Source organism: Trachypithecus francoisi, unplaced genomic scaffold (assembly GCF_009764315.1).
Source record: "Trachypithecus francoisi isolate TF-2019V2 unplaced genomic scaffold, Tfra_2.0 Contig00090, whole genome shotgun sequence".
NCBI lineage: Eukaryota > Metazoa > Chordata > Mammalia > Primates > Cercopithecidae > Trachypithecus > Trachypithecus francoisi.
This window is the reverse complement of record NW_022680471.1, coordinates 1,378,451-1,388,149: the sequence shown is the minus strand read 5'-3', so window position 1 is coordinate 1,388,149 and position 9,699 is coordinate 1,378,451.

Here is a 9,699-nt window from a genome sequence, read left to right as displayed (position 1 = left end):
ACCATAGCCTGGAATTCCTGGGCCCAAGCAATCCTGCCACCTCAGCCTCCTGAGTAGCTAGGACTACAGGTGCATGCCACCACACTCAGCTAGGTTTTTCTTTCCCCCTCCATATTTTGTAGAGACAGGGTCTGACTATGTTGCCCAAGCTGGTCTCGAATTCCTGGCTTCAAGTGATCCCCTCACCTTGGTCGCCCAAAGTGCTGGGATTACAAGTGTGAGGCACTGCTCCTGCTACTTCAGACTCTTAAAGTTTTCAGATTCCCCACCAAAACAATAGGAAGAGAGTATAATTCTCAAAGTAGAGTGAAGGAGTGAAAGTGGGATAAGCAGAAAGAATCAATCAACCAAGAGAAAGGGTAAGAAAGGAGAAAAAAACAACAAAAGGATAAATTAGAAAACACAAAATAGAGAGGTATAAACAATCCAAATATATCAGAAATCACAATAAATCTGAATAGATACAACTTCTGATAAAAGGCACAATTATGAGATTGGAGTTTTGGAAGTTGAGTTATGTGCTGCTTATGGGAGGCTCACCGCACAGCCACTGCCAGGGGTGATGAACAGGTGGGCAGGTCCTGCCCTACTGCGGACTGTGTGGTTCAACTCAGCACGGGGACTTGAGGATTTTTCAGGCAGGGGCTCCTCATGGCCTCCACAGTGAAGGAGACAATGAAAGTTATCACGTAACTCCGGGGGGCGGTGCTTGGATTGTTACAAACCGAAAGGACTGAAACAACAGTGTCTGAGGGTGATGACGGGATTCTCTGCTTGGAGCCTCACCAGGCCAATGGCAAGGCGATGCCCAGGCTGGGGTCTTGCCTGAGGGTGCTGGGGAGGCAGCAGCAACCAGGTTCCCTAAGGTTGTTGGCAGAAGCCAGCTCCTTCTACGCCAGCAGCAGCAGCAGCCAGTCTCCCTCATGCTTCGAGTCCCCACCTTCCCCTCCTGCCCCTCTCTCCTGCTGTCAGGGACTCACACCGCCGGGAAGATCCAGGCTCCTCTACTTTAAGATCAGCTGATTAGGAGTCTTTTTTTTTTTTTTTTTTTTTGAGGCGGAGTCTTGCTCTGTCGCCTGGGCTGGAGTGCAGTGGCCGGATCTCAGCTCACTGCAAGCTCCACCTCCCGGGTTTACGCCATTCTCCTGCCTCAGCCTCCCGAGTAGCTGGGACTACAGGCGCCCGCCACCTCACCCGGCTAGTTTTTGTATCTTTAGTAGAGACGGAGTTTCACCGTGTTAGCCAGGATGGTCTCGATCTCCTGACCTCGTGATCCGCCCGTCTCGGCCTCCCAAAGTGCTGGGATTACAGGCTTGAGCCACCGCGCCCGGCCGATTAGGAGTCTTAATGACATTGGCACAGGTCCCTCTTGCCAAGCAATGCGGCATCTTCACGGGCGATCTCACTTCTGGGATGGCCTTCACCAAGGCTGGAATTCTGCCGCCCACACCTAGGAACAGAGCTGCTGGCCCTCCCTCTCAAGTTTCCTGAGGGACAGAGCTGGAGACCTGAGCAGAGGTCAGATTCAATTCCAGAAAGGGAGCTTTATTAACCCTTTACTCACAGAGATCAATGAACCAATGGGGTTTTTGGTTCTAAATATGCAGAAAAATATCATTTCCAAGTATAGTTCCTCTTCTTTTATCACCAAACTGCCCTCTCCTGCATTTATTGTGACATTGGGAGTTAGGTTGAGTCAGGAAGCAAAGGCTGCAGGCGGTGGCGCAGGTGTGCCCCGCACTGGAGGACAGTTTTGTCCTTCTCTCTGTTGCAGGTGCTCATCTGTACCGAGGAAAAGTGCCTCCTAAGACCTCACTGTCAGGTGTCCTTAATCAATCGATTTTCTGATATTCATCAATAGCTCATTGATCAGTAGCACAGAATCCTAACACAATTGGATTTGGCAGGACAGCATCAGAGTGAGCACCGGCTCTGGCTTCAGCCCCTCGGACGTGAATTCATGCTCAGCCCTAGCCCCTGTGTGATTTGGAGCTATCTGCTTCTCTAACCCCAGTTTCTAAAGCTGTAAAATAAAACAGGGCTATTGCGTGGGCTGTCACACAGATTATGTGTGAAAATTCATGTTAAATGCTTACTATGGAGCCAGGAACATTAAGAAAGAGTTCAATAGATGTCAGCTACTGAGTATTATTACTAAAAATAACACATCTGCTGAAATTACAGCTTTTTAAATAAGTCAACTATGGTAAAAATAAGTATCAGGCTGATGAGTGATGTTTTCTGCTCGGCGTCATACAGATTTTCTTTCCTTCTTTTATAAGATCCATAACTTGTTTGCATTAGGGGTGTGGTTTTAGTTTACAAACTTCTGGACAGCCTGAAACTCCCGATGCTCTTGAACCCCCTTAAACACAACCCTTTTGCAAACAATCCTTTAAACATTCTTGGGAGTTTTGGTAACACAGAGTCTGTGCTGTGATCCAGTAATCCTACTCCTGGGGATGCAGCTTAAGAACAAGAATCTCACCTGAAACAAAACCACCACGAAGATGTTCACTATGGGATCCCTTAAACGAAAAAACAAGTATTTGACTAAATGTGCAATAATGGAGATATTTTAGTAAATTACTGTACCTCTCCTAAATACACAACTAGGCAATATTGAAAAGTACAATAAAGTTAGGAGGCATGTAGAAAGGTATCTGACTTGAAGTGAAAGGGAGAATATTAAAATAACACAAGTAACACTTTCTTTTTTTTTTTTTGAGACCGAGTTTTGCTCTTGTTGCCCAGGCTGGAGTGCAATGGTGCAATCTCGGCTCACTGCAACCTCCGCCTCCTGGGTTCAAGTGATTCTCTTGCCTCAGCCTCCCAAGTAGCTGGGATTACAGGCATGCGCCACCACGCCCGGCTAATTTTGTATTTTTAGTAGAGACGGGGTTTCTCCATGTTGGTCAGGCTGGTCTTGAACTCCCGACCTCAGGTGATCTGCCCGCCTCGGCCTTCCAAAGCGCTGGGATTACAGGCGTGAACCACTGCGCACGGCCACAAATAACACTTTGATAACCATTTGATGACTCCATGGAATGCAAGGCATGTGCAAACCTACACCAGTGTCATGTGGGTGGGCTATGGAGGCCTGCCTTATATTTAGGCTTATCTTTACTATTTCTGGTTGCTTGTTTCAAGAAATTTAAAGAGTACTTTCTGATGATTACATTGCCATTGGCATCTGTCGTGATGTATCCATGAGATAAGACTGTCCTGAGCACTGAGCCGTTGGGCTGGAGACCCCCTCTAAAGCCATACACAGTTAGGACTCGCAGCGCATGACCCCAAGGTTCATCCGCAGATGTGTGTGGGCACAAGGTGCCTCCCCCATGCTGCCAGCAGGTCCCTCAACCCTATTCTCTCCACATGGAACAGAAGACAGCTCCAGAAAGGTGAACTGGCAATGTCTGCCTTAAAAAAAGCAGGAAGGCAAAAAACAAAACAAACAAAAACAAAACAAAACAAAATGCTGTCAAGCCCCATGGCATCACAGAATTAACTTTCAGGGCGGAGAGAAGTCAGCTGGGGCCGGCTGAGGCTGTCCTCTCCACCCCATTACCCTCACCATTAACGGGGAGGATTCGGACTCAACCGCACATTCAAAGTTTCTGTAAATAACCCATTTCTGTTTGAAGCAGATTCCCCTGCCATTAATTCAGGGAGGGTTCACAGCATGCTGCAGTTACTTTGCTTTGTGAGTTAATGTCCCATAAGCTCAAACTTGTCACCAGGCTAGACACAGAGGACGTTTACCTCGCCCTCTCGACTGGCTGTCCTAAAACACCTGCTCCTGTGGGCGCTGGTGGCTGTTAAGGGTCATTGGGTTGCGGGGGCTGAGGGGGTGCTGCTTGCCCCATTTTTCTCCCCCATCTGCCCTTCCCACACCCTCTTAATGGCCACACCAGAAGGTCACACTGCTCTTGGCAAGTACTGCTTGGCTACCACTGGTTATTCAGGGCCCCAGGGCTCTTTAGTCAGCAAGTGATGAATCCTACCAGGACAAGGGCCCTTCCTTTCAGGGCATCAGTTCCCTTCTGGCCCAGTGTGTCTAAAAATGTCAACAGGGACCAAGGACCTGGACTAGGGGCTTTAGGACTCTGCTTGCTGACCTATTCTACTATGGCTAAGCTGGTATCCAAGTTGCAAGACAAAGTCTTCTTTATTCTGTCCTCAAGCAGAAGAAAGGAGTCTCACCCGGAGCTACGAACTGCACTGTCTGGGGTTGGGGAGGGGTGACACAAGCACTCCCTCGGCTGCCCCAGCGAATGCCTCAATGGGTCTCGTGCACCTCATATCCACTGGCTCCAAGCTCAGCACAGCACCAGGACTTTCCCAGAAATTGCAGTCCTGGTGGGCTAGACTGCCTTGCAAGTTTATTGAGGACCCCAGAACACTTTAACCCATGGTGCCAGAGCTTGCTGGAACTCAACGTTCCAACCACCAGGATGGATGATTCACCTCTGGCTAGGGCTGGTCTAATGCTCTCTCTATGGGCACTGGGTGAGTTCTACCCTGTGTTGCTTTCCACTGTGACAGGGTGGCAATGAGTTCCAACTCAAACTCCTGTAATCATTACACTCTCCCTCCCCATGAACACGACTTCTCTCTCCACACCATGTAGCCACTGGCAAAGATGGGGGAGAGGTGGTGTAGGTGATCCAAGACTGTCTTTCCTACCTTCTTTAATGTCTCTTTCCTAATCTAAAATCAGATACTTTGATCACTCACCTGACTTTTGGTTCTTAAGAATGTGCTTTTTGGGCCGGGCGCGGTGGCTCAAGCCTGTAATCCCAGCACTTTGGGAGGCCGAGACGGGCGGATCACGAGGTCAGGAGATCGAGACCATCCTGACTAACACGGTGAAACCCCGTCTCTACTAAAAAAATACAAAAAACTAGCCGGGCGAGGTGGCGGGCGCCTGTAGTCCCAGCCACTCGGAGGCTGAGGCAGGAGAATGGCGTAAACCCGGGAGGCGGAGCTTGCAGTGAGCTGAGATCCGGCCACTGCACTCCAGCCTGGGCGACAGAGCGAGACTCCGTCTCAAAAAAAAAAAAAAAAAAAAAAGAATGTGCTTTTTTTGTGTGGACATTTCAATTTAGTATTCTTGCAGGGGGTATGATGGCTCAAGGCTTCCATTGGCCATCTTGCTGCCAAGCATTTTATTTTAATTAATTTTGCTGAGATACAGTTTACTACCAAAAAGTAAATAAATAACCAGAACAAAACTCTGTACTCCTAGGTAGGTAGGGCGTCCCTGGGTCTGGGGTGGGGTCTTCTCAGTGATCTACCCCTCCCCCAAAGAATAAGGCTCTCTAATGGCCTGTACGAGGCATGTACTCCTGTTTCTTCTCCAGGGATAGAGGATAATTTTTGTTCCTTTCACCCAGCTGCAATAGTTTTCACCAGTGTCCTGAGGGTGACAGTATTTACTGTCTTTCTCCTGTAGATTAAAGGGGGAAAGGATCCTGCCTTGTCCTGGAACCTCCTCTCAGTGGGTGCTATTCCTTTCCTCCAAGCTGCCTCTGAACTCTCTTGAAGGAGACTCTAGGGAGAAAAGACCCACGTATGCTTCCCTCATGCCCATAGCTTAGAGGCCCCCACATTCTCTTGCTAGTTCTCACTTGGCCTCCATCAAATGTATCTTAACTTTCTTCTATGCCTGACTGCATCTGCCCTGGCTAAGCATGTGCTGTTATCCCTTAGGTCCCAACAGGCATCTACTTCCCCTTAGAGCTGGGCTGGTGGTTGTCTTACAGTTTCAGCTCTACGAGCGGCTCAAGAAGGTTCACAGATGTGCAATTTGGCTTGATTTGGTTGTTGCTGCTGCTGCAAGGGTGGAAGTGACTTTCTTCCCAGTTGTCCATCCCTGAGCTGAAACTATCAGTAAAACTTTCTTTTTAGTCTCGCTCTGTTGCCCGGGCTGGAGTGCAGTGGCCGGATCTCAGCTCACTGCAAGCTCCGCCTCCCAGGTTCATGCCATTCTCCTGCCTCAGCCTCCCGAGTAGCTGGGACTACAGGCGCCCGCCACCTCGCCCGGTTAGTTTTTTGTATTTTTTTTTAGTAGAGACGGGGTTTCACCGTGTTAGCCAGGATGGTCTCGATCTCCTGACCTCGTGATCCGCCCGTCTCGGCCTCCCAAAGTGCCGGGATTACAGGCTTGAGCCACCGCGCCCAGCCTAGTAAAACTTTCAAAAGGTGCTTGTTCTACTTTATCCAGCATCTAGGATGTTATAGCAGGAAGGTCTTCTGGTTATCCTTGTCCACTCTTGTCAGAAGTAAAATGCTTGGGTTTTAAAATTCATGTTTTTTCTGGATTTCAAAGTCACAGATTCAACTGCTATTTCACTAATAATTACCTTAAAATTGTTGAAGTGCATATTTAACTGTTGTTTTCCACCAATATCGAGAATTTATCAGTATTCAAACCTTCACTCTGAGGAATCAGGAACACGGCAGTCCCGCTGACTCCCTCTGTCCCGCTGTCCACACTTCCTATTTGTAACTCCCGATTGTTAATCACATGATACACCAATGGTTATTTAGATGTCACTATAATTATTACTGGCTTCTTTGCTTACTTTTTAGGCTTTTTTTTTTTTAAGGGTTATCTCAAGTTCACAGCAAAACTGAGAGGAAGATACAGAGATTTCCCATATATCCCTTCCCCCGACACATGCACAGCCTCTCCCATCATCAACATCCCCCAGCACAGTGGTACATTTGTTACAACTGATTAAGCTACATAAATGTGTCATCATCACCCAAAGCCCACAGTTTACAGCAGGGTTCACTCTTATTGTTGTACATTCTATAGATTTTGGAAAAATGTATAATGACATATATCCACCGCTACAGTGTCATACAGAGTATTTTTACTGCCCTAAAAATCCTCTCTGCTATGCCTGTTCACTCCCCCTGCTCTCAAATGCCTCACTCCTGCTAGTCTTTTTACTGTTTCCACAGTTTTGGTTTTTTTCAAAATGTCATATAGTTGGAATCATACAATATATAGCCTTTTCAGATAGACTTATTTCACTTAGTAACATGCATTTAAGGTTCCTCTATGTCTTTTCATTACTTGATAGCTAATTTCTTTATAGCACTGATTGATATCCCATCGCCCAGATGTGCCACATTGACCTACTCAGGGAAGGACATCTTGGTTGCTTCCAAGTTAGGCAATAATGAATAAAGCTGCTATAAACATCCGTGAGAAGGTTTTGTGTGGAACTAAGTTTTCAGCTCCTTTGGAATGCAATTGCTGGACCGCATGGTAAGATTATACTTAGTTTTGTAAGAAACTGTCAAACCATCCTCCAAAGTGGTTGTACCATTCACATTTCTACCAGCAAAGAATGAGCATTCCTGTGGCTCCACATCCTCACCAGCAATTAGTGTCATGAGTGTTCTGGATTTTGGTCATTCTAATAAGATGCGTAGTGGTATCTCATTCTTGCTTTAATTTGCACTTTCCTCATAAGGTTTAGAGCATCTTTTCATATGCTTATTTGCCATCTGTATATCTTCTTGGGTGAGGAGTCTGTTAAATTATTTTGCCCATTTTAAAAATCACATCATTTTCTTATTGTTGAGCTTTAAGTCTTTCGCTGATTTTAGATAATGATCCTTCATCAGATGTGTCTTTTGCAAACATATTCTCCCAGTCTACGACCTGTCTTTTCAGTCTCTTGGCTTTATCTTTTGCAGAGCAGTTTTTAATTTTAATGAAATCCAGCCTATTATTTCCTTTATAGATGTTGCCTTTGGTGTTGTACCTAAAAAGTCATCACCAAACCCAAGCCATCTAGGTTTTCTCTAATGTCATTTTCTAGAAGTTTTGTAGTTCTGTATTTTACATTTAGGTCTATCATCTATTTAGAGCTAACTTTTGTGAAGGGTTTATGATTTGTGTTTAGACGCTTATTTTTTTGTTTGTTCTTTTACGTGAACATCAAGCGCCATTTGTTGAAAATACTATCTTTTGTCCATTTTATTGCCTTTGTACTTTTGGCAAATATCAGTTGACTATATGTATGTGGGTCTACTTCTGGGCTCTCTATTCTGCTCCATTGAGCTATTTGGGAATCAAACAGCTTGTGTTAGGCTAGACACTCCAGACCTCCTCATCTGCCAAGGCCTCTTTCCTGGGAGCCCCACTCCTTGATTCTCAGCAGTTTATATCCAGGGTGGAGAGGGGCTGGGTCACAGTGCTGGACAGCCCCACACAGCCATGTTCCTCTGGGCCGCAATCATTCAGCATTTGCTTCTCACTGCCCAGCAGACCCAGCTGCACATTGATCTGACTGCCACTTCTACTTTCACTGTGCTTTCTTTATCCAGCCAAAACTCCACCCCAGTCAAGACTCAAGGTGTGAGTTCCACCTTGACTCCCTGACGACCAACCAAGGGGTGGCTGGCCAGGCTTCACTGTCTTTGTTTTGCAGAGGAGGAGGCTGACTGAGGTATATGGGAACAAAGCTTTGAGACCAGGTACCTTGATCCCCAGACCAGAGCCCTTCCACTGTCACCCGTTTCTCCCTGAGAGGTACATGCAGTGCAGGGTCCCTTGAGATAGCCCCTCCCTGCCCTCCAAATTGTCCCAGTGCCCTGAAGCTCTGTCCACTTTCAGGATTCCTGGGGCCGGATGGGACTGAGAAGCCAGGCTTCTGTTCTGATGTCACTGACCTCATGGTGCACGGTGTGTCGTGTGTGAATCCCAGGGCTTCAGCGCCACCCCTTCTTGCCTAGGCAAGGGCTTGACATGAGGGATGCACAAGCTCACCTGAACCAAGGAGCTGGGGTGGGAGAGCCTGCCCTGAGACAGGGACAACAGGGTGGCCCCTCCTGGCTGCTGCCACACTCACTGGTCACTCCAGGCATGTGCCTGGTTTATGAGCAAGTTATCCAGGGCATTTTGCTCTCCAGGGCACAAACATATTTCTCTACTACTTAAACAGAGGTAAATTTAATCCACTTAAAAGTGCCTGCAGCACAGTCCCCCTCGCCTATTTTTCCCCTCAGTTTTGTCGTAGAAAGAGGAGGCACCAAGGAGGCAATCACAGCAAAACTGAGTGACAACAATGAATTCTAAGACGGAGGCTTGTCCCTTCAAAGATCAAATCCGATTTGTCCATGGCAATGTTTGTCTTCAACTTAAACACAGACAGGCAATCCTCAAGAGATTACTTCCACCTCAATTCACACAGGACAGGTGATGGGAGGCGATAAGAAACTGTGTCATATCCCCAAATACACTGCATATTGACCCACAGATGGGTAAAAGGCGGAAGTGACAGGGGTGGGGAGCTCTCTGCTTGGCAAGTGACAATATTCAACAGACAGTCAGCATTTTTGCTCTAGAATAGCTACATATAAAGCAATTTGACATGTGCCAGGAAGACGCGATCTTCTGCTTATCCTTTCAATTATTTTTTAAAATAAATTACTTTATAGGATTACTTAGCATGAACTGTTTATGAGGGAAGTTCTAGAATAAATAACAATGTACTCGTAAGAAATTGATTTTTTTTTCTTTTATAAAAGGTAAACACCCAAATGAGATGGGTTTGCTATCTCACCGGGACACCCAGGCATCCATGCTAAGCTGATTAGTTCCGGGCAAAAGGAGAAAAACAAATAATAGTTTGAAGGTCGCTCTCCTCTGATTTTGCGTAAAAATATCCGGGC